Source organism: Salvelinus sp. IW2-2015, linkage group LG10 (genome assembly GCF_002910315.2).
Source record: "Salvelinus sp. IW2-2015 linkage group LG10, ASM291031v2, whole genome shotgun sequence".
NCBI classification, from domain to species: Eukaryota; Metazoa; Chordata; class Actinopteri; order Salmoniformes; family Salmonidae; genus Salvelinus; species Salvelinus sp. IW2-2015.
Window position 1 is genome coordinate 14,395,707 of NC_036850.1, and position 26,309 is coordinate 14,422,015.

Sequence of the window (26,309 nt, forward strand, 5' to 3'; positions counted from 1 at the left end):
TACACTTAGGTTGGAGTCATTAAAACTTGTTTTTCAACCACTCCACAAATGTCTTGTTAAAACAAACTATAGTTTTAGCAAGTCGGTTAGAACATCTACTTTGTGCATGACACAAGTAATTTTTCCAAAAATTGTTTACAGACAGATTATTTCACTTACAATTCACTGTATCACAATTCCAGTGGGTCAGAAGTTTACATACACTATGTTGACTGTGCCTTTAAAAAGCTTGGAAAATTCCAGAAAATTATGTCATGGCTTTAGAAGCTTCTGATAGGCTGATTGACATCATTTGAGGTAATTGGAAGTGTACCTGTGGATGTATTTCAAGGCCTACCTTCAAACTCAGTACCTCTTTGCTTGACATCATGGGAAAATCAAAAGAAATCAGCCAAAACCTCAGAAAAAAAATTGTAGACCTCCACAAGTCTAGTTCATCCTTTGGAGCAATTTCCAAATGCCTGAAGGTACCACGTTCATCTGTACAAAAAATAGTACGCAAGTATAAACACCATGGGACCACGCAGCCGTCATACCGCTCAGGAAGGAGATCCCGTTCTGTCTGCTAGAGATGAACGTACTTTGGTGGGAAAAGTGCAAATCAATCCCAGAACAACAGCAAAGYACCTTGTGAAGATGCTGGAGGAAACCGGTACAAAAGTATCTATATCCACAGTAAAACAAGTCCTATATTGACATAACCTGAAAGGCCGCTCAGCAAGGAAGAAACCACTGCTCCAAAACCGCCATTAAAAAGCCAGACTACAGTTTGCAACTGCACATGGGGACAAAGATCGTACTTTTTGGAGAAATGTCCTCTGGTCTGATGAAACAAAAAAATAGAACTGTTTGGCCATAATGACCATCATTATGTTTGAAGGAAAAAGGGGGAGGCTTGCAAGCCGAAGAACACCATCCCAAGTGTGAAGCATGGGGGTGGCAGCATGATGTTGTGGGGGTGCTTTGCTGCAGGAGGGACTGGTGCACTTCACAAAATAGATGGCATCATGAGGAGGGAAAATTGTGTGGATATATTGAAGCAACATCTCAAGACATCAGTCAGGAAGTTAAAGCTTGGTCACAAATGGGTCTTCCAAATGGAGCATGACCCCAAGGACATTTCCAAAGTTGTGACAAAATGGGACAACAAAGTCAAGGTATCGGAGTGGCCATCACAAAGCCCTGACTTCAATCCTATAGAACATTTGTGGGCAGAACTGAAAAAGCGTGTGTTACAGTTACACCAGCTCTGTCAGGAGGAATGGGCCAAAATTCACCCAACTTATTGTGGGAAGCTTGTGGAAAGCTACCCGAAACGTTTGACCCAAGTCAAACAATTTAAAGGCAGTACTACCAGATACTAATTGAGTGTATGTAAACTTCTGACCCACTGGGAATGTGATGAAATAAATAAAAGCCGAAATAAATCATGCTCTCAACTATTATTCTGACATTTCACATTCTTAAAATAAAGTGTTGATCCTAACTGATCTAAGACAGGGAATTTTTACTCTGATTAAATGTCAGGAATTCTGAAAAACTGAGTTTAAATATTTGGCTAAGATGTATGTAAACTTCAGACTTCAACTGTTAATACGCCCCGGACTAAACACTTTGATCAAGAGCCCAGAGCTTTAGCTGTATGTCTCTGCCATACACTCACTCTGGAGCCTGGCGGCCTGACGCTTCCCTCTTACCCCAGCAGGAACTACTTGGGGACATTTTTGTCTCTCCCCTTTCTGGCTGGCCCCTCTGACGGAGGTGATCTGATGTGATGGCCCAGCGTCCACACTGTCCCAGAGAGGCCCGTCACACAGCCTGTCTCAGTACTAGTCCCTGGTCCCTGTCTGTTGTTTCCACACAGCCACTCCGATAGAAACAACAAAGCGTCAGATCAACAAGCACTGGGCTTTAGGAGGCAACCGGAGACATCTAACCTGGGTCAGGAGGAATGGTGGAGATCGACTGTCTGTGTGTGGCTGGCTTCTCTTCTCCCCTCTTCCCAACGTTCGCCAGCAAAGACGAGAGAGATGGAATATCTCTGTCTCAGCCTTAAGCTTTTAAATGGCGCTGAGTGGCTTGTAATAAGGAGAACAGCAGTTAACAGTGCACACCGCGGCCCTCAATGGAATTAAGTGGCTTTAAATTGTTGAGGCCATTAAAATCCACACCAGCGTAGAGTAGGCGTCCTGTAGCTGCTTATGAGTCTATTTATCATTAGGATTAACAAAGCTCGCCCGTGCTGCACACACTCAGTCCGCAGGGACACATACACACACCTGCCCATCCCTCCATCCACTTTGTGTTAGTGTGCTTACCTAAGTAGTTGATTAGAAGGATTCAATAAAGCCTCCTCATAGGCCAAGCCATGCTCACATGACCATCCTGACCATCCTCTACAGACCACCCATGTTAACGTCTGTAAAAAGCACAAGTGTTACATCAACGATGATGTTCGTTATGTTGCTGTACGTTGAGGCAAGGGCCCTGCATGTGTGATGGAGAACACTGTTGCATATAGGAAATCCACTGCTTGGCCTTCACCTTGACTATAAAAAGTATCGACCAAAGGGTTAGGGAACAAAGTAAACAGGCAACACCCCTGGAGAAAAGGGTCTTTGTAATCCAGGGCTTTGTCTGCCATCCAGCCTACACATGTCTTTGTGCTCTAACACAATTCCTCTCCTCCTCCTGTTCTGCTCTCCATCCAGGGACGCTGCTCTGTGGCTGACCATGTGCCTCTCAGCGTGTATGTGTGAGGGGTTGCGCTAAACAGAAGACACATTTTTGTTTCTCACAAAATGGACGATAATGTATTGTATTGTATTCTGCTCTCTAGATCCTCCATATGACCTATGTCCTAACACAGTCCTTTCCTCTTCCTGTCCTGCTCTTCAGATCTTCCATATGACCTATGACCTGGCCAGTGCCATGGTGCGTATCGTCAACCTGATTGGTATGATGCTGCTGCTGTGCCACTGGGACGGATGTCTGCAGTTCCTGGTTCCCATGCTGCAGGACTTCCCCCAGGACTGCTGGGTGTCCAAAAACAAAATGGTGGTAAGTAGTGCTTTGCTGTGCTCCAATACTAGGTGAGCATCCAAAATGACACCCTAATATCTAGGAAGTGTACTACTGGGCTCTGGTCGAAAGTACACTGTGTGGAAAAGGGTGCCACTACAGACGGAGCCCAAGTCTGTCTAAATCAGATTAGTCCCTCCCTGTTATCTCATCTCTCTGTCTCTGTAATTACTGTGCTAAGCCTGTAGCATCATGGGAAATGGCTGCCTTGCATATCTGTCCGTTTTCCCACCTAAATCAAATGTTTTTTTTAACTTTCTCCTTTATTCGCCCACATTTATTCAATTTGCTGCATTTTCTTCAGTTATTTGGAGCTCTCTCCACCAGCTCTGTATGGTTTGGTTTTCTATATTCTGAAAATGAGAGCTAGGCGGTGAGCTTGGCCTCGTATGAAATAATGACTTTCAGAGGACAGAAAGCTCTTATCCAATATTGGTCAAGTATTGACAATTTTCCAGCGAGCACTCATGCTGTTCTTTAATTTCATCACATTGTTAGCTGCGCTGCTGCTGCACGTCTCGGGGAGAGAGGGGGAGAGAGGGAGGGGGAGAGGGAGAGAGAGAGGGAGAGAGGGAGAGGGAGGGAGAGGGAGGGAGGGAGAGGGAGAGGGAGAGAGGGAGAGAGAGAGAGAGAGAGAGAGAGAGAGACGCTGGAAAGAAAGCCCTATGTCTCGTAATGACCGCCTTCTCCTCTGTAATTAGGTTTTCTTTGTGGTTATATAACCGGACTCTGCGACACCTGAGGTGTGACCCTGAATCAACCGCGGCACACGGACGCACAGTATAACCTGCCATGTTCCGAACGAACAGGGCCTTTTGACAGAGAGAGAGAGATGATTTATGATGAGGATTTGTTGTAGAGCTCACGGCAGACAGGCAAACAGCTCCCAMCCCTCAAAGAGGATTAATCTGGGATCTGTGAATAAAAAACAATRACATCAAATTCTAATTAGGTAATTAAAGACAGACAGGCCAGTAGTCAGTCAGTGGAAACATTAGCCTAGCAAACACCTTTGGCATGGCAAGCTGTCTACTGTCAGGGAGGGATCGCTTTGACCTAAACTCCTGCTCTGCATTACACAACACCACGATGAAAAACTGAAGTACTGCCTTAGCTGGGTCTTTTCTGCTCGGAGCAGAAAAGTTTGGGCCTGATAAGAATTAGAGGGTAGTGGTGCTGTGGCTCTTGTCTTTCCTTACAGTAGCTGGCCCATTATCTTATTGGGTCATCCGTTTTATACCTTTTTAGGAGGCACTAATAACTTTCCTATCTCTCAGGTTTTACCCCTGTGGAAATTTGAAAGCAATTTGGACATGTCACCTCAGGAAAGAGCAGATATTGATTCTGCTTGGACCACCACGGGATCTAAAAGAAAAAAACGGCAATTTATCCACAAACGAGAAACGAGAAAAGAAAAATCACATTTTTCTAAATAGCTGACCTACTTTTTGCCTTGCAGGCCTCTTGTGTCTCGGGCTCCATCCATTCAGTCACCCTCATGGTTGTGTTTAGTTTCTGCTCTGAGCAGAAAAGGCCCAGCTAAGGCAGTTCTCCCCTGAATACTTACATATAGAAGAGTGTATTACTACAGTATGTTGGTGTAGCCAAGTGTTGATGTTCCTATTGAGGCATGATGAAGAGGACATCTGTGGCTATCCTCTTACATGATGATGAGGATGATTATTATGATGAGGGTGAGGACGATGATGATGATGATGATGATAATGATGTTGATGATGATCACTGTGAGGATGATGATGAGAATGAGGATGATGATGATGATGATAATGACGTTGATGATGATGATGACTAGGAGGATGATGGCGATAATGTCATTGATAATGATGATGACTAGGAGGATGATGGCGATAATGACATTGATAATGATGTGATAATGACATTGATGATGATAACTAGGAGGATGATGGCGATAATAACATTGATAATTATAATGATGATGATAATGATGATGATGATGAAATGACATTGACGATGATGATGATAATGATAAGAAGAACTCTAGTGGTCTTAGTGCTTTCTGACCTTTTCCCTCCAGACATCTGGCAGAGTGAGAACAGTACCCCCATATCACCATATCACCATATCCCTCTCTTCCCTCTGCCACCTTTTCTCGTCCTCTCTCCCCCCATCCAGAACGACACATGGGGCCAGCAGTACTCCTACGCCCTGTTCAAAGCCATGAGCCACATGCTGTGTATCGGGTACGGCATGTACCCACCTGTGGGCATGACGGACGTGTGGCTCACCATCCTCAGCATGATCGTGGGCGCCACCTGCTATGCCATGTTCGTGGGTCACGCCACTGCACTCATCCAGTCTCTGGACTCCTCCCGTCGGCAGTACCAGGAGAAGGTGAGTAACGTTGATCAGAATGGATGGGAATATAACTGGGTAACTGGATAAGCAGCAGGAGATCAACATGTAAGGAGAACAGTATATCTGTACCCAGAGGAGAGTTAGGAATCTTCACAATGCAAATTAAACCAACCGGACTTCATTTGGACACCCAAAGCATTGAAAATATTAGACTTCTTTAGATGTGTATTAGCCAGTCAGTACAGTACAGTTAAGCTCAGTTTTAGACCTAAATGAAGGCAGATTGATGCAGGTTTCCGCCTCCCTTCAACCCCTGTGAGCTGCAGTGCTCAGGGCTGCATGAGAGCCAGAGTCCCAGGCTCCCCTGTGTGGGGATGGGAAGGCCCTGGTAGCTGCCCCCCTCCAGCGTGCCCCAGCCTCTCCATGGGCCCAGTGTGGGTGATAATTAGCCTTGTTGCCAGGCGGACACATTGCCCACCATCTGTGGAGAGGGACAGAGGAGGAGACCCCCTGGAGAGAGTGGCTGGGGCTGTAGAGACCCCCACATACTGTACATCTCCCCTCAGAGAGAGAGGGAGTGCTGGTGAGAAATAGAGAGAGAGAGAGAGACTGAGAGAGATGGGTGAGGGAGTTGTTCAGGTCAGAATCAGCAGAGCCAACCAGTGTCTCTGGATACCCACTGTATGTGTGTGTGAGCGAGAGTCTGCTTACTGTAATGTGAGCACTGAGACATTGTATATTTGTTTGGGTGTTTGAAAAATCAAGAGGCTGTCCTTCATACCAGGAGGGTGTGCTATGGATGTGGACTGGCTGGCTGCATGACTATTGCTGTTGATGCAGAATTCCTGTTGAACTAGAGGGGAGCAGACAGCCATCCCAGCTCAGCGCTCAGTCTAGTCCTGCTTTAGAGGTGCTCCGCTTGCTGCCAATAACATTAGGCTTATTAACAGCTGTCCCGCCTGGCCCACCTGGGACTGCTCACCACAGATCAGCATGTGGAGCAGGGACCATTCTCAGCCACCATGCCACCCTGCTGCCACCTTCCCATTGGGCCACAGCCTCCTGCCTCATCCCACGTCTCTCCGAATCCTCTCCCCATTCTCCCCACTCTCGGTCTGCCTGGAGGAACATTAGCACTATAAATTGCAATAKATTTTTAAGAGTGTGTGTTTTCCCATTTATCTTTCTGTGTGTTCCAGTAATTAAGCATAGCCTGTCTGGATGCTGCCTCCCTGTCGCTCCCTGTTTCTCCCTGTCGCTCCCTGTTTCTCCCTGTCGCTCCCTGTTTCTCCTTGTTTCTCCCTGTCACTCCCTGTTTCTCCTTGTTTCTCCCTGTCGCCCCTGTTTCCTCCCTCGTTTCCGCCTGTTCTGTTCCTTCCCTTGTTTCCGCTCCCTGTTTCTCCCTGTCGCTCCCTGTTTTCTCCCTGTCGCTCCCTGTTTCTCCCTGTCGCTCCCTGTCGCTCCCTGTTTCTCCCTGTCGCTCCCCGTTTCTCCCTGTCGCCTCCCTGTTTCTCCCTGTCGCTCCCTGTTCTCCCTGTCGCTCCTGTTTCTCCCTGTCGCTCCCTGTCGCTCCCTGTTTCTTCCTGTCGCTCCCTGTTTCTCCTGTCGCTCCTGTTTCTCCCTGTCGCTCCCTGTTTCTCCCTGTCGCTCCTGTTTCTCCCTGTCGCTCCTGTTTCTCCCTGTCGCTCCTGTTCTCCCGTCTCCCTGTTTCTCCCTGGCCTCCTGTTTCTCCCTGTCGCTCCCTGTTTCTCCCTGTTGCTCCCTGTTTCTCTCTGTCGCTCCAGTTTCTCCATGTTCCTCACTGTCTCAATGGTTAGTCTGACCACTAGCTTCAACACCAGACAGTTCCATTACAACCTTTCAGACACATGTGTAGTCAGACACTGTAGCCAGTAGTTAGAGGCTGTAGCTAGACACCAGGCAGGTCCACTACATGGTATGTTAGAGGCTGTAGCTAGACACCAGACAGTTCCACTACATGGTGTAGTTAGAGGCTGTAGCTAGACCCAGACAGTTCCACTACATGGTGTAGTGAGAGGCTGTAGCTAGACACCAGACAGTTCCAAACATGGTGTAGTTAGAGGCTGTAGCTAGACACCAGACAGGTCCACTACATGGTGTAGTTAGAGGCTGTAGCTAGACACCCAGACAGTTCCACTACATGGTGTAGTTAGAGGCTGTAGCTAGACACACGACAGCTCACTACAATGGTGTAGTTAGAGGCTGTAGCTAGACACCAGACAGTTCCACTACATGGTGTAGTTAGAGGCTGTAGCTAGACACCAGACAGTTCCACTACATGGTGTAGTTAGAGGCTGTAGCTAGACACCAGACAGTTCCACTACATGGTGTAGTTAGAGGCTGTAGCTAGACACCAGACAGTTCCACTACATGGTGTAGTTAGAGGCTGTAGCTAGACACCAGACAGTTCCACTACATGGTGGAGTTAGAGGCTGTAGCTAGACACCAGACAGTCCACTACATGGTGTAGTTAGAGCTGTAGCTAGACACCAGACAGTCCCATACATGGTGTAGTTAGAGGCTGTAGCTAGACACCAGACAGTTCCATACATGGTGTAGTTAGAGGCTGTAGCTAGACACCAGACAGTTCCACTACATGGTGTAGTTAGAGGCTGTAGCTAGACACCAGACAGTCCCACTACATGGTGTAGTTAGAGGCTGTAGCTAGACACCAGACAGTCCACTACATGGTGTAGTTAGAGGCTGTAGCTAGACACCAGACAGTTCCACCATTAGTGGCCACTGTACTGCTGTGCTGAAGGTCAAGTGTTAGATGAAGTGGCCAGGACATGTTGGCTGGTCTCTCTAGCTAGCATGCTAGAAGGACAGACAGACAATGTGATTGGCCTTTTAGGTCAGTGCGTGTTAGTGTTGTGTAACAAAGGGATCCAGGCCTGTAGAATCCACTCTGATTTCTAGTAGTAGGTTAGTGCCATAATCCAGACAAGAAGCTCCATACAGCATCATCCCCTGCAGCTTTGGGAGGACAGGTGGCCATGTTCAGCCAGTGGTCCAGTTGTTGCCCATCTGATCTGTGTCATGGAAGAGCACAGCTGTTTCTGTTCTGTCTCCAGGGCCTCCAGCCTAGAGAGAAACCAGCTGACACTGCAACAGCAGCCAATGGACAAACRRGCCCAGTCATCACARTGGCCCTGTCCTACCAGAGGCTTGGATTGGAGAACGGGGTGTGGTTCTACGTTGTCACATTAGCAGTGAGGGTAGGMSAMGTAGCTCTGCAMGGTGAGGCTCTCGCTMTGGGATTAGCCTGCAGATTTGAAGTGAGCAGGACAGAATGGTGCAGGGTAGAAGGGCATCATTGCTACAGTAAGCGTGTGGACAGTTAATCTGTTGGTCTGTGGGCCTATGTTCTGACAGAACTCTGCTTAATGTGTCGAACTGCTCTGTTCTGCTGTTGGCGTGGACCAACAGGCACGATCACCCCAAGGGGACAGTGTTCAGGCTTCCTTCCCATTTACACAGAGAGGAGAGGACACAGGAGACTGGAGTCCTCAGCTCAATGAGTGAAACCAGGACAGAGGAGAGGGAATCAGAGCCAAACGACACAACACGCCACATTTATCTGCTCAGTTAGCTGTCTCCCTTCCTCCCTCTGGCTCTGACCAGATTCACAGGCTCCTACAGTCATTAGAGCATAGGGGGGAGGGAGGGGCTACAGGTAGCTACAGAGAGGGAACTTCTACAGACAGGGATGTATGGACATTGGGCAAGATGAGAGGCCATCTGCTGGAAGGGTATGGTGACGGTCTTTAGGTGACATACTGGTAACAGTTTAACTTGACCAAGAAACACAGTCTGGGTATTTCCCCTCTGGGCAGAGAGAGGGAAGAGAGAGAGAGAGAGGGAAGAGAGAGAGAGGGGGGGAGAGAGAGAGAGAGAGAGGGTGGAGAGAGAGAGGGGGGGGGGGGGAGAGAGAGGCGAATCTGTCAATAGTTCAGAAGTATGTTGCAGAAGGAAGATGGGAGGGACGTTTGCAATGCTCCACAAAGACGGCAATAAAATGATCATCAGAAAGCCTGGGTATAATCTGCTGTGAATAGAGAGTTCTATTACAATGTGCCTCCATGTGATAAACGGCAGGCTGTCAGAAGCTAGCAAGCAAGCTTAAAAGGAAGCAGGAACTGTGGTAACTGGTACAAAGCGGAGAGCCTGAGTTATCATACTCTCAAATGCTGTGGCTTGAACTGTGACACGGGAGCCAGATAGGAGATATACTTTTGATTTATTTCAGGAGCAAGGTTTTTTTTCCATATTAGCCAACAACAATCTGACTCTTCTTCGCTCAGTTCAGACGGAATCAGCGGGAAACAAAGTCAACGGGGAAAATGCTTTCTGCTGATTTTATCATTCAAGTATTTCTTTTTTTCTCTTTTTTTTGTAACATCCCAACATTTTGAGAATTGCCTGGAGGGGTGCACGTCCCAGGTGGTGTCATACTCTGTGCCTCTCCCTGTCCCTCTCTCCCCCCTCAATCCCACAAAGGGAATATGTGCATGAGATTGTTCCTCAGCTCACCCCTTCCCTCCCTCCAAACCCCTAGTATTACCGTGCTCCATGCATGTGTCTCTGCTAGCCTACAATATCTTAAGGTGTGAGTTGGAAAGGGTCTCCAGATTTCCCCATGGATTCCAGCATCACAGCTAAGGCATGTTGAGACCCATATCACACAAAGGGAATTCCATCTCTCCAGATTGAGGGCACAGGCAGCAGCACATCTTTATGGGACTGTGCATATGCCTGTTTCCCTCCCCGACTGCATGTCTGTAACCTCATGTAACCTCATGTAACAGTGGAAGTGAGAGAAACCAGGGGGGGGAAATATTCTCATTTTCCTACCAAGATATCAGAAAAACGAGACCTTTCTAAACCCTTGATATGTTTGGTGTTAGCATGGAGTTATTTCCATTATCATGATGGATATTTAGTCAATTCCACAACCTAGTCCTATGGCATCAGGACAGTGAGAATCTTGACCCCCCAAACCGTTTACTATTCCCAGACCATCACGATCACACCATTATCAGTATACAGCATAGTACGCACTCTCCCTCTCTCCCCAGTCACTTATTTTCTCTCAACTACAGTGTAAATGACAAAATGGTGGCTGGCAGTCAACATGGTAAGTCCCTGACAGTACATCTATCTGCATTGCGGTTTGGCAGGCAGGCCATAGCCCAGGCAGGCCAGAGCCCAGGCAGGCCAGAGCCCAGTGTGTCTCTTCACTGGTTAATCCCTCACTAAACTGGGAAGAGGAGGAGGGGGGTGGGGGATTCTACTGATGTGAACCATGTCACATTACATCTGGAGGGGGGCTACTGTAGTGTTGTGATGGCAAGGCACACAACACCAGCATTCTGAGTTTCCACTGCTGCTAAGTGTCTGTGTTCATTTGTTTGTATCCTATCGGTTCTTGGCGGTGTTGGGTAATGATTGTAAGAGCAGCCAGGGAACCAGAAGGGGCTTGTGTTGTTGGGAGGCTAAGTAGTGCGTTGTGACATGCTAGCAGCCCCAAATGGCTTTAGAAGCAAATGACAGTGAGTGCATGGTGCACAGTGTCCAGCCCCTCCCCTGTACATCTCTAATGAACACTTGGCAATTAGGCAGGGTCTAATTGGTGAAGGACTAATGTAAGAAGGACCTGAAGCTGATTAATCCTGGGTGCTACTGAGGCTCCAGAGACCCTCTGTTCTCTTCTCCCCATCTTCAATCCCCCCATCAGAACTATTCAATGAAATAGTCATGGTTCCTCCTTGGGTACTGTGCATTCACTGGAGCTGTGCTTTGTACATTAACCCATTTGTTCCCAAATACACCCATTTCCTAGCCCTAAATGCCCTATTTATTACTCATAAACCCTAGTTCCTCTGCCATTACACCTCATCCCTGTTACTTGCCTATCTCAGCCCTGTTACCCACTTTCTATCACTTTTCAGGAGAAGACTCAGATGCAGACAGTGTCGAAGTAACAAAGGTTTATTACTAGAACAGGGGTCAGACAAAACGACAGGTCAAGGGCAGGCAGAGGTCAGTAATCCAGATCAGAGTCCATAAAGTACAGAACGGCAGGCAGTCTTGGGGTCAGGGCAGGCAGAGGTCAATAATCCAAAGTGGTGTGACAAGGTACAGAACGGGGGGGGTGGAGACAAGCACAAAGACATGTGAAACAGATCAGGGTGTGACACTTTCTTTAGGCCTGTATTCCCCAAGTCACCAACAGTAACCTATATTCAGCTATTCGCAGCACATTCCAACCCTGTTATTTGTATATCTAAGTCCTGTGCCCTCTGACCTGTATAGGCTAATCATGTCAAAGATAAACTCATAGTAAAGGGGTTTAACACATGTGCCCCAGCCCCATTAACGTTTTTCATACCACAAACGTTTTGCCAGAAAGAATGTGAATGGGCAATAGGCAATAGACCAACCACACCCATACCTGTATGAGCCTTCTGTATCCTGACACCCCATTACTCATATAAACCAGGTAAAACCATGGGCATACTCATATAAAACCAGTCAACCCCAGTGCACAAGCATCAGCATTCATACAAACTAGGTCTACACATGTACTTCAGCCCCAATATTCTTACAGACCAGGTATACACCTGCACATCTAACTCAAAATAGATTTTTTTTCCAAACAGGTCTACTGCTGTACTTCACCTCCAATTTACATACCTACAATGTCTGCACCTGTGCTGGAACCCAATTACCGTAGTCAGCTAAGCCAGGTGTGCCGAAGCCTGAATGTGTCAAAGCCTAAATACTCAAACTGTAAACCAGGACTACCCCTGCACCTCAGCTCCAGTATGCCTATAAACCAGGTCTACACCTTTGAGTGCCAATACTAATATAAACCAGATCTACACCTGAATATCTCAGCCCAAATACCCATACGAACCAGGTTTACACCTGTGGCTATGTCCCAATAATCTGATCAACCAGGTCTACCATTGTGCAAGAGACACTTAACACATTTATTGACAGAAAATATGTGTTTATTATACTTATTCCATTTATGGGTCTGTACATGGCCAATGAAACAACAAAATATGAAGTTGTACAGTCCAAATCATTGATTTAAACATATGTAAAGACTAATGGATAATGGTAAAATGATCTGTAAGATCATTTTGATCAAATATATCCATAACCCAACTCAACTTCAATCTACTGAAAAAATAAATCATCTGCTATGATTAAATGTATACGGTGCATTTGGAAAGTATTAAGACCCCTCGACTTTTTCCACATTTTGTTACTTTCCAGTCTTATTCTAAAATGGATTAAATATTTTTTTTCCTCATCAATCTACACACAATACCCCATAATTGTCACGCCCTGACCATAGAGAGCTGTTTATTCTCTATGTTGGTTGGGGCGTTACAGTGACTAGGGTGGGTTATCTAGGTGATTAATGATCTATGTTGGCCTGGTATGGTTCCCAATCAGAGACAGCTGTTTATCGTTGTCTCTGATTGGGGATCATATTTAGGCAGTCATTTCCCCCATTGTGATTTGTGGGATCTTGTCTAGGTATAGTTGCCTGCACTACTTTGAGCTTCACGTTTCTTTTTTTTCTACACTTTATTGTTTTTTCCTTTGAGTTTCTCTTCCAAAATAAAAGGATGGAAACATACCATGCTGCATCTTGGTCCACTCCTTATAACGATCGTGACAATAATGACAAAGCGAAAACAGGTTTTAAGAAATTGTTGCAAATGTATTCAAATAAAAAAACAGAAATACCTTATTTACATAAGTATTCAGACCCTTTGCTATGAGACTTGAATTTGAGCTCAGGTGAATCCTGTTTCCATTGATCATCCTTGAGATGTTTCTACAACTTGATTGGAGTCCACCTGTGGTAAATCCATTTGATTGGACATGATTTGGAATGGCACACCTGTCTATATACAGTAAGGTCCCACAGTTGATAGTGAATGTCAGAGCAAAAACCAAGTCATGAGGTCGAAGGAATTGTCTGTAGAGCTCTGAGACAGGATTATGTTGAGGCACAGATCTGGGGAAGGGTACCAAAAAATGTCTGCAGCATTGAAGGTCCCCAAGAACACAGTGGCCTCCCTCATTCTTAAATGGAAGAAGTTTGGAACCACTAAGACTCTTCCAAGAGCTGGCAAACATTTCTAAAAAACATTTTTGCTTTGTCATTATGGGGTATTGTGTGTGGATTGATAAGCAAAAAATATAATTTAGTCAATTTTAGAATCAGGCTGTAACGTAACAAAAAGTGGGAAAAGTAAAGGGGTTTGAATACTTTACGAATGCACTGTTTAAAAGGTAGAACCACTGTATTTTCCCATTGGTCACAAATATGACCTCTAAGGTATTGTATAAATACCACAAGCATCATGGACACTGTCACGACTTCCACCGAAGTTGTTCCCTCTCCTTGTTCGGGCGGTGTTCGGCGGTCGACGTCACTGGCTTTCTAGCCGCCACCGATCCATGTTTCATTTTTCCTTTTGTTTTGTCTGTTTACACACCTGGTTCCCATCTCATAATTATGTTCCTTATTTAACCCTCTGGTTTCCCTTTCTGTTTTGTGCGTGATTGTCTTTCGTGTATTCCGGTGTGTTGTATTTTATTTATTTATTTATTTACTTCCGGCGCCGAAAAGAGATGGCCGCCTCGCTTCGCGTTCCTTGGAAAATATGCAGTTTTTAGTTTTTTTATGTGTTATTTCTTACATCGGTACCCCAGGTAATCTTAGGTTTCATTACATACAGTCGGGAGGAACTACTGAATATACGATTAAACGTCAACTCATCATCGTTCCTACCAGGAATATGACTTTCCCGAAACGGATCCAGTGTTTTGCCTTCCACCCAATACAATGGATCTGATCCCAGCCGGCGACCCTGTGCGACGCCGAAAAAAAGGGCAAACGAGGCGGTCTCGTGTCAGGCTTCGGAGACGGGCACATCGCGCTCCACCCCTAGCATACTTACGCCAATGTCCAGTCTCTTGACAATAAGGTTGATGAAATCCGAGCACGGTAGCATTCCAGAGAGACATCCAGGGATTGCAACGTGCTCTGCTTCACGGAAACATGGCTAACTCAAGGGACGCTAACGGAGTCGGTGCAGCCAGCTGGTTTCTTCATGCATCGCGCCGACAGAAACAAACATCTTTCCGGTAAGAAGAGGGGCGGGGGTATGCCTTATGATTAACGAGAAGTGGTGTGATCATCATAACAACACACAGGAACTCAAGTCATTCTGTTCACCTGATCATAGAACTCCTCACAATCAAATGTCGACCGCATTATCTACCAAGGGAATTCTCTTCAATCATAATCACAGCCGTATATATTCCCCCCCAAGCAGACACATCGATGGCCCTGAACGAACTTTATCTGACTCTTTGTAAACTGGAAACCACACACCCTGAGGCTGCATTCATCGTAGCTGGGGATTTTAACAAGGCTAATCTAAAAACAAAATCCCTAAATTCTATCAGCATATCGATTGTGCTACCAGGGCTGGAAAACCCTAGATCATTGTTATTAACTAATTTCCGCGACGCATATAAGGCCCCCCCGCCCCCCTTTCGGAAAAAGCTGACCACGACTCCATTTGTTGATTCCAGCCTACAAACAGAAACTCAAACAACAAGCTCCCGCGCTCAGGTCTGTTCAACGCTGGTCCGACCAATCTGAATCCACGCTTCAAGACTGCTTCGATCACGCGGATTGGAATATGTTCCGCATCGCGTCACAACACAATATTGACGAAATGCTGATTCGGTGAGCGAGTTCATTAGGAAGTGCATTGACGATGTCGTACCCACAGCAACGATAAAAACATTACCAAACCAGAAACCGTGGATTGACGGCAGCATTCGCGTGAAACTGAAAGCGCGAACCACTGCTTTTAACCAGGGCAAGGTGACCGGAAGCATGACCGAATACAAACAGTGTAGCTATTCTCTCCGCAAGGCAATCAAACAGGCTAAGTCCCAGTACAGAGACAAAATCGAGTCGCAAATCAACAGCTCAGACACAAGAGGTATGTGGCAGGGTCTACAGTCAATCACGGATTACAAAAAGAAAACCAGCCCCGTCGCGGACCAGGATGTCTTGCTCCCAGACAGGCTAAACAACTTTTTTGCTCGCTTTGAGGACAATACAGTGCCACTGACACGGCCCCTACCAAAACCTGCGGGCTCTCCTTCACTGCAGCCGAGGTGAGTAAAACATTTAAACGTGTTAACCCTCGCAAGGCTGCAGGCCCAGACGGCATTCCCAGCCGCGTCCTCAGAGCATGCGCAGACCAGCTGGCTGGTGTGTTTACGGACATATTCAATCAATCCTTATCCCAGTCTGCTGTTCCCACATGCTTCAAGAGGGCCACCATTGTTCCTGTTCCCAGAAAGCTAAGGTAACTGAGCTAAACGACTACCGCCCCGTAGCACTCACTTCCGTCATCATGAAGTGCTTTGAGAGACTAGTCAAGGACCATATCACCTCCACCCTACCGGACACCCTAGACCCACTCCAATTTGCTTACCGACCCAATAGGTCCACAGACGACGCAATCGCAACCACACTGCACACTGCCCTAACCCATCTGGACAAGAGGAATACCCATGTGAGAATGCTGTTCATCGATTACAGCTCAGCATTTAACACCATAGTACCCTCCAAACTCGTCATCAAGCTCGAGACCCTGGGTCTCGACCCCGCCCTGTGCAACTGGGTCCTGGACTCCTGACGGGCCGCCCCCAGGTGTGAGGGTAGGTAACAACATCTCCACCCCGCTGATCCTCAACACTGGGGCCCCACAAGGGTGCGTTCTGAGCCCTCTCCTGTACTCCCTGTTCACCCACGACTGCGTGGCCATGCACGCCTCCAACTCAATCATCAAGTTTGCGGATGACACTACAGTGGTAGGCTTGATTACCAACAACGACGAGACGGCCTACAGGGAGGAGGTGAGGGCCCTCGGGAGTGTGGTGTCAGGAAAAAACCTCACACTCAACGTCAACAAAACAAAGGAGATGATTGTGGACTTCAGGAAAACAGCAGAGGGAGCACCCCCCTATCCACATCGACGGGTCAGTAGTGGAGAAGGTGGAAAGTTTTAAGTTCCTCGGTGTACACATCACGGACAAACTGAATTGGTCCACCCACACAGACAGCGTTGTGAGAAGGCGCAGCAGCGCCTCTTCAACCTCAGAGGCTGAAGAAATTCGGCTTGTCACCAAAAGCACTCACAAACTTCTACAGATGCACAATCGAGAGCATCCTGTCGGCTGTATCACCGCCTGGTACGGCAACTGCTCCGCCCACAACCGTAAGGCTCTCCAGGAGGTAGTGAGGTCTGCAGAACGCATCACCAAGGGCCAAACTACCTGCCCTCCAGGACACCTACACCACCCGATGTCACAGGAAGGCCATAAAGATCATCAAGGACAACAACCACCCAAGCCACTGCCTGTTCACCCCGCTTATCATCCAGAAGGCGAGGTCAGTACAGGTGCATCAAAGCAGGGACCGAGAGACTGAAAAACAGCTTCTATCTCAAGGCCATCAGACTGTTAAACAGCCACCACTAACATTTAGCGGCCGCTGCCAACATACTGACTCAACTCCAGCCACTTTAAAAATGGGAATTGATGGAAATTATGTAAAAATGTACCACTAGCCACTTTAAACAATGCCACTTAATATAATGTTTACATACCCTACATTACCCATCTCATATGTATATACTGTACTCTATATCATCTACTGCATCTTGCCATCTTTATGTAATACATGTACCACTAGCCACTTTAAACTATGCCACTTTGTGTTTACATACCCTACAGTACTCATCTCATATGTATATACCGTACTCTATACCATCTACTGCATCTGCCATGCCGTTCTGTACCACCACTCATTCATATATCTTTATGTACATATTCTTTATCCCTTTACACTTGTGTGTGTGTGTAAGGTAGTTAGTTGTGAATTGTTAGGTTAGATTACTTGTTGTTTTACTGCATTGTCGGAACTAGAAGCACAAGCATTTCGCTACACTCGCATTAACATCTGCTAACCATGTGTATGTGACTAATAAAATTTGATTTGATTTTGAGTCCTGTTTTGTCCTTGTTTGGAACGGGATTTTGTTACGTTTTGGATTGAGTAAATCAGTGATTGTTACTCTTACCTGTGTCCTGCGCCTGACTCCTTCGCTATCTTTTAGATAGACTGTGACAGACTCAATGTATTGAAATGTTGTTTTTTCTCTCACTATTGTGACTGATGGGATTAAATGGGTTGGGAATTGTAGTTTTGGTAATCCAAAAAAAGACTGTAAAATCACCAGGAATTAAGCTCAAATGAGTTTAATTTAGGAAATCCGTTCCCATGTGTTCCCATGTGTTCTCATGTATTCCCATGTGTTCCCATGTGTTCCCATGTGTTCCCATGTGTTCAAAAAGAGATGTGATCGTGTGTCAATGTAATCAAGGAAGGAAATTATTGTTATTTTAAACAACAATCTCTTTTTGGGCTCAATTTGAAGTGTTCAAATGATTATAATGATGTTCCGGCCCCCGACCATCCGCTCCGACAACAATCGGCCGGCGGCTGGATCTAGTTTCCTACCCCTGGTGTAGGGAGAAAGGGAATAAGGGTCGGAGCTCATACAATTTTATTTAACCTTTATTTTGACAGGTGTCATGCTGAGACCACAGTCTCTTTCTCAGGTGAGCCCTGCACATACATATCAAAAACATCAATACACATCAAAAATACAATATACTTAAGCAAAGAAAGCATGAGGGGGTGTGGTATATGGCCAATATACCACAGCTTAAGGGCTGCGTTCTTAAGCATAACGCAACGCGGAGTGCCTGGATACAGCCCTTAGCTTGTGGTATATTGGCTATATACCACAAACCCAGAGGTGCCTTATTTCGTATTCTTAAACTGGTTACCAACATAATTAGAGCAGTAAAAATAAACGTTTTGTCATACCCATGGTATACGGTCTGATATACCATGGCTGTCAGCCAATCAGCATTCTGGGCTCGAACCACCCAGTTTATAAACATCAATAATACACATCAAAAACATTAATATACAGTACACTATACACATCAATAATACACATCAATAATAAACATCAAAATTCACATCAATACACTAAAAGCAAAACCAAATCATATAAAACAAACACAATCTTCAGTAAAAAGGTCCTCAATCAGCCTTTTGAATTGCCCTAGAGGCACCAATTCATACAGCTTTAGAGAGCCTTGGAGATTATTCCACAAGTCAGGTGCAAAAAAAAAAAATTCAGATTTACCTAACTCAGTGTAGATCGAAGGGATCTCCCCGAGGCCGGGTCTGATATCTCGTACGTCTATAAATTAACAATGAAGTAAGGTACGGTGGAAATTTATGCAGGGGGGCTTTTTTAAACCAAGAGTGCAATGCATTCATCTACGAGATTTCAAAGAGGGCCAGCCTACTTTCTAATACAGAATGCAGTGATGTGTACTGAACCTATCATCCGTAATAAAAAGTTGTGCGCTATGATAAACTGCGTCCACTGTCTTCAAAACATTGGCAGCTGCATTCATGTAGACAATATCCCCAAAGTCTATAACCGGTATGCATGTCGACTGAATGATTTGTTTTCTGCTATTTAATGAAAGACAATCAAGCCAAGGACATACTGCACTCATAGAATAAAGGTTTCCAAAAGGGTTTTTAAGCTGTCCCCATAGGAGAACCCTTTTTGGTTCAATGTATAACCCTTTTTGGTTCCAGGTTGAAGCCTTTTGGGTTTCATGTAGAACTCTCTGTGGAAAGGGTTCCATGTAGAAATCTCTGTGGAAAGGGTTCTACATAGAACCCAAAAGGGTTCTTCAAAGGGATCTCCTATGGGGTCAGCCAAAGAATCCTTTTAGGTTCTAGATAGCACCTTTTTTTCTTCGAGTATAGCTGTGGACAAGTTGAGCGACTTTTTGTGTCTTGAAGTAGGAGCTATTGTCATTAGCCTGGGCCTGGCTGGTGGCGTTAATCTGAAGGGGGCTCCTCTCCTCAGAGAAACTTCTTACTGCTGAGTTAAGGCTCTTAATTTGGCCCCGAGGTACCCCTTCAAAATGCTAGCTGCTTGATCATATATTTTCACAACTTGTAAAAAATACAATTAGGAAACGAATATAATATATAATATATTGAATACTGAATAGTGCATTGGGGAAATGTATTTATTATTATAATTTTATGATATCCAACTAGTAGTTACAGTCTTGTCCCATCGCTACAACTCTCGTACGGACTCGGGAGAGGCGAAGGTCCAGAGCCACGCGTCCTCCGAAACACGACCCGCCAAGCCGCACTGCTTCTTGACACACTGCTCACTTAACCCGGAAGCCAGCTGCACCAATGTATTGGAGGAAACACTGTACAGCTGGCGACCTGAAGTCAGCGTGCATGCGCCCGGGCGCCACAAGGAGTCGCTAGAGCGCGATGGGACAAGGACATCCCAGCCGGCCAAACCCTCCCCTAACCCGGATGATGCTGGGTTAATTGTGCGCCGCCTCATGGGTCTCCCGAGCTCGAACCCGGATCTGTAGTGACACCACTAGCACTGCGATGCAGTACCTTAGACCGCTGCTCCACTCGGGATGCTGCATTGGGGAAATTTGAATATTGTTTAACACTCTTGTAATTCTTTGTCATAGCTATGTAAATGGTTAGAATTCCCAAACGTCCCTGAGCCCCCCGTCCCTGGTTATGAAAATAGCCAATTACAAGAGTGAAGCTACCKTATCACAGGCATGCRGAGAATATGAGTTACAKCACTGTAGAGGACACAGATAACARACKTCTGTAGAGTCCAGAAACACTCACATGTCTAGGAGTCACCCCGCCAGCATCACTTATCCTCCTTCACAGGTTGTCTCACAGTCACTGGCTGCTGGATTAACTTCTGTTTCTGCTGCCATTGACTCCTCTGCTCTCACAGCCCTGAATTCAATTACATCTAGACTACCTCCACAAGACAACGGCAACAAAGTCCTGAATTGAAATGTCATGGCGCACGTAGCATCCTTTCGCACAGAACATTCAGATCGACATCAAAAGTGTAGCCAGTGTTATATGCTCCTTTATTGTCTGTTGCCTTGTAGAGAGCTCTGAACAGGGGTGTCAGGGTGCAGATGTTCAAGGCTTCAATGAACACTGTGTCTACCTTACTCATATGGAAGGCACGGATGGAGAGAGGGAGTCAGAGAAGAGGGGGAGACAGAAATGTTTCGAAATTACAATTAAGTGGCAGACATCTCTTTTGGGAAATGAATAATGCATGTTTTATTTGGTAAATATTTGCATCCAGGAGGAGAGAGTGAGTAGAGAGGTACAGGAGGCTACTGGGGAGAGATATCGACAGAGACATACTCTTTAAAGAAAAAAAAGTTCTAGATAGCACCTAAGAGTGCAGAGAGACAGAGACATAGAGAGAGCGTGATAGGAGGAAGAAAGTGAAACAGCGAGAGCACAGTATGGCCATATGGAGAGAGCGAGATGGTAGAGAGTGGGGAGAGAGAGATGAGAGAGTGAGGGAGGGATTGTGCAGTAAAACAGCATCAAGGGCTCTAAATCCCTTTCTCTCATGGGAACCGAGTGTTGGATTGAATTGACTGACACATACGGACAGCATACGGTTAGAAAGTGGATGCCCTGGAGACCTGATTAGCTTCTCAGTACTGACAATGATTTGATTTGTCTAAGTAGCAGAAGAAGAGGAGCAAGGTTTCTTCTGTTAGTGAACTGATGGCTATGAGGATATAACATCATTTCCTGTCATGCTGGGCGTTATCAGCCACATCACTTCCTCAAGAGAGATCCATCCCCTAGTTGCGTGTGCCCTAGTCCACTATGTGTCCTCCCCTGGGCTCCAGAGAGAGAGAGAGAGACGGTGGCTGTGGCTATGCGGTCGCTACGCTCTTAGCAAAAAGGGTTACAAAAGGGTTCTTTGGCTGTCCCCATAGGAGTACCCTTCCCAAAACTGTTCTACCTGGAACCAAAAAGAGTTATTCAAAGGGTTCTCCAATGGCGACAGCCGAAGAACCCTTTTAGGTTCTAGATAGCACCCTTTTTTCTAAGAATGTATTTGCTAGTGATTCACAACACAAACAGGGAATTATCTTCAAAGACACAGTTTATTTTCTCTTGGCTAAGGCCCTTTCATGCTGAGGGGAATCAAATTGTATTCCATTACAAAGCCAAGGATAAATTGATGAATTCCACAGTGACAGTGTTTTATGGGAATACAGGAGGTTAGAAGACAACTAGAAAACCTAAATCCTTGTCGTCATTGAAACGGAGCAAATGTCTGTGATAAATCTGATGCTTCCCAGTTCCCACAGAGAGATGTCAACAGGGCAGAGACAGATAGACAGACAGGTTACAGAGAAGAATAGACAGACAGGTTACAGAGAAGAACAGACAGACAGGTTACAGAGAAAGACAGACAGGTTACAGAGACAGACAGACAGGTTGTAATCTTCAGTAGAGGATCACAAACAAGCATGGTTAGCTCACATTTTGGCTTCACAACCCAATGAGGCTGCAGTTTATGAGTACCACAGGAGTACTTTCTCATTGTGTTGGACAGGAGGACTTTCTCATTGTGTTGGACAGGATTGGACAGGAGGACTTTCTCATTGTGTTGAACAGATTGAAGAGGACTTTCTCTTGTGTTGGACAGGATTGGACAGGAGGACTTTCCTCATTGTTTGTCGATTGGACAGGGACTTTTCTGTATTGGACGGATTGGACAGGAGGACTTCTCATTGTGTGGACAGGATTGGACAGAGGACTTTCTCATTGTTTATGGACAAGGTTTGACAGGAGGACTTTCTCTTGTTTGGAACCTCATTTGTTGGAAGGATTGACAGGAGGACTTTCCTATTTTTTTTTGGGCTTTGTTTTGGACAGGATTGGACAGGAGGACTTCTTCATCATGTGTTGAAGATTGAGAGAACTTTTCATTGTGTTGGACAGATGACGAGGGCTTTCTCATTGTGTTGGACAGAGGACTTTCTACGATTGTGTCTCTGGTTGGACAGCGATTGGACAGGAGGACTTTCTCATGGACATTGCGACGTGGACTTCTCATTGTGTTGACTGGTTGGACAGGAGGACTTTCTCATATGTGGACAGATTGACAGGAGGACTTTCTCATTGTGGTTGGACAGGATTGGAAGGAGGACTTTCTTCATTAGTGTTGGAAGGATTGACAGGAGCTTTCTCATTGTGTTGGACAGGATTGGACAGGAGGACTTTTCATTGTGTGCTTGGAGGAGGACTTTCTCATTGTGTTGGACAGTGGACGGGACTTTCCTTGTGTTGGCAGGATTGGACAGGAGGACTTCTCATTGCTCTTGGATGGACGATTGACAGGAGGACTTCTCTTGTTGGATAGGATTTGACAGGAGGACTTTTCTGTTGGACACGGATTGGACAGGGGACTTTCTCATTGTGTGATAGGATTGGACAGGAGGACTTTTCATTGTTGGATGGCTTGGACAGGAGGATTTCTCTTGTGTTGGACTAGGATTTGGACAGGAGGACTTTCTCATTGTGTTGGACAGGATTGGACAGGAGGACTTTCTCATTGTGTTGGACAGGATTGGACAGGAGGACTTTTCATTGTGTTGCAGGATTGGACAGGAGGACTTTCTCATTGTGTGACGGATTGGACAGGAGGACTCTCATTTGTTGGACAGGATTGGACAGAGAGGACTTTCTCTTGTGTTGGACAGGACTTGGCAGGAGACTTTTTCATTGTTGTTGGTAAGGATTGGACAGGAGGACTTTCTCATTGTGTAACTGTGACGGAGGACTTTCTCATTGTGTATGACAGGATGTGAAGGAGGATTTCTTCATTGTGTAACAGGATTGGACAGGAGGATCTTTCTCATTTGTTGGACAAGGATTGGACAGGAAGACTTTCTCATTGTGTTGGCACGGATTGGACAGGAGGACTTTCTCATTGTGTTAAACGATTGGACAGGAGGGCTTACTCATTGTTGGACGGATTGGACAGGGGACTTTCTCATTGTGTTAAACGTTGGCAGGAAGGCTTTTCATGTGTTGGACAGGATTGACAGGAGACTTTTCATTGTGTTGACAGGATTGGAGGAAGGACTCATCGTTGGAAGGATTGGACAGGAGACTTTCTCTTGTTGTACTGGACAGGATTGACGCAGGACTTTCATTGTGTTAAAACCGGAAGTGAGAGGACTAGTTCTCTGGAGGAGGAGATGTGGCTCTTTTTCTAGAGTCATTCTGGTTCCTCATCAGATCAGAAATGTTCCAATTTTACCCAGAAGATTTCATTTGAATAGACTTGATGGATAAGATAATTAGACTACTCATGGCAGAGTTCAGAATTCATTTCTCAGATGCCCCAGAATGGTATCTTCAGTGTTCTTTCTGCCTCTCTTCTTTTTTGAAGTCTATCATTAGTTTTCCAGATTCACGTTTCATCGATTTTTCCAGCACAGCTTTATTAATGTGCATTGTATTATGATGCATGCATTAAAGAATTTATACCAGGATTAAAGGAAGGTGATCCTCCAGTTCTGCCATTCTTTTATCAGGTGATTAGTGTCTATATCCTGGTGTGTTTGCTCTCAACTCCACCTTTCACACTTCAGCTACATCGTCTCTTTCAGACGGCGACCCTTGAACTCCTGTGTATGTTGTAGCGTTGTGTGTGTGGCCGCGCACATCTGTGTGTGTACTGAGTATTAGTTTAGGTTACATATTATGTGTGTTGTGTGTGTGTTGTGTGCCTGTGTGTGTGTGTGTGTGTTGTGTGTGTGTGTGTGTGTGTGTGTGTGTGTGTTGTGTGGTGATGTGTGTGGTTGTGTGTTGTGTGTGTGTGTGTGTGCTGTGTGTGTGTGTGTTTGTGTGTGCATTCTCTATATTGCCGCGATGTGTGTGCGTGTGCCTTTGAACGTGATCACGGGATGCAACACGTTAAAAAGCAACCGCGTTCCTGCTTCTCCGCCTGCTACCATTTTGGAGGTGAGTGGTCACGGTCGACCGCTCGGCATCGTCCGCATGCACAGGCTCACACTCGGGCTCCAGACTGTCCTTCATTCTGTGGAGGAGAGTAGGGCGAGGAGATGGAGGAGGAGAATTGGGATTCGGAAGGCAGGCTCAGGAGCCTCTGGCTAGATCCAGACGGACAGAGACTTGTCTACATCTGAGGATGAGGTGAAAGACAGAAGTAAAAGCTGAGCGGAGGTCAGAATTATAGACCTTCCTTATAAAGACGTCAGTCGGAAAGGAGAGTGTTGAAAAGGAGAGCAGAGAGGGGATTGAAAAGACAGAGAGAGAGAGAGAGACACAGACAGACAGACAGACAGACAGACAGACAGACAGACAGACAGACAGACAGACAGACAGACAGACAGCTGTGCAGTTGTTGCTCTTCCATGAAGTGAGAGCGAGCATTATTTCATTAGCTGGCTCCCTCCCTTTTTCTGCCTTGACGTGTGTTTTTGTGTGTGCGTCAGCAGTGACAGCAGTGAGCCCGTTGAGCACTGTGCGCTCACGTTGAGTGACCCGCTCCCTCCGACTGGCCAGGCCCTGGTTGCCTCCTTAATGGCACCCTATTCCCTATTTAGTGCACTACTTTTGACCAGGACCAGGGCACTATAGGGAATAGGGTGCCATTTTGTAAGCAGCACTAATGTTTCTCTTCAGGCACTGCTGCGGGCACCTCATCACAGGGGTCTGATTCTCAGGGAGCCAGTCACTACCCACTGTCATTAGTGATGTCTCCCTGGAGGTAACAGGTTTTTCTCTCTCCTGGAGAGGGGGAGGGAGGGTGAGAGGTGGGATGGAGGGAGATAGAGGGAGTGTGTGGTTGAGGTCAGTGGCTGGAGGTAACAGGTTTCTCTCCGGGAGACAGGTGAAAGGAGAGAGGGAGTGTTTGGTTATTATGAGGTCTGTGGCCACCGAGTGCCGTATGTTAGTGTGTATTATTTCTGCACAGCCTCTCCTCTCTGATTTGTAAGTCATTTCGACCCGGGGCTGACGCAGGGCTATCTATGTTTTAGGAGAATATCTCAGAGGATGAAATGGCTGTCCACTCTGACTGTAATTCAGCTTGGGGAAAGAGACACGTAGGTTACCCCCCCCCCCCCCCCCCCCTATGTGCCTATGTTAACAGTATTAGCTGTATGAAGCATGTCAGGATGATCAAAGTGTAACCTAGGCTCAACAGTAGAATGTAGTGACTTTCCATGTCAGACAGGGTTTAGTGTAGTGAAGGTCTGTGATGCTCCTTCTCCTGCTGCGTTTCTTATTTCTGTGTGCTTTGATCTCTCTCCTGGTCCAAGAGAATCGGGCCAGAGAGATCTCATCCTCCTCACACACACGTTCCACTGTAACCAGCCCCCTCTCCCCTCTGTCAGGTTTTTTGGGGGAATTGATCATGCGATAGTGATTTAGCTCAGGTTGCCACAGGGATTTTGTTGTTACCAATTGTAATACCTTACATAGATACAACAGACACACACACACTCAGGAGGGAAAACACACACATGTGTGTACAAACACACACACACACACACAACACACACACACACACAAACACACACACACCACACACACACACACAACACCACACACACACACACCATCAGCCAGCATCTTGTATTGACATTTTTGTAATTCATGTCATTGCTCTGTTCCTTGTTTGAAGTGCTCTCTCTCTTCCTCTGTTTTGCAGACAGTGGTTTTGGAGCGTGCTCTGAATGCTGTCTCATCACAGCTCTTCTCAGTGGAGTCCTTCATTCAAACTTTT

At 46.1% G+C, this 26,309-nt stretch overlaps 1 pseudogene; it reads left to right on the plus strand.

Moving 5' to 3' along the window:
• LOC111969109 (potassium/sodium hyperpolarization-activated cyclic nucleotide-gated channel 4-like) overlaps nucleotides 1-26,309 on the plus strand; it is a 44,759-nt pseudogene that overhangs the window by 15,580 nt on the left and 2,870 nt on the right.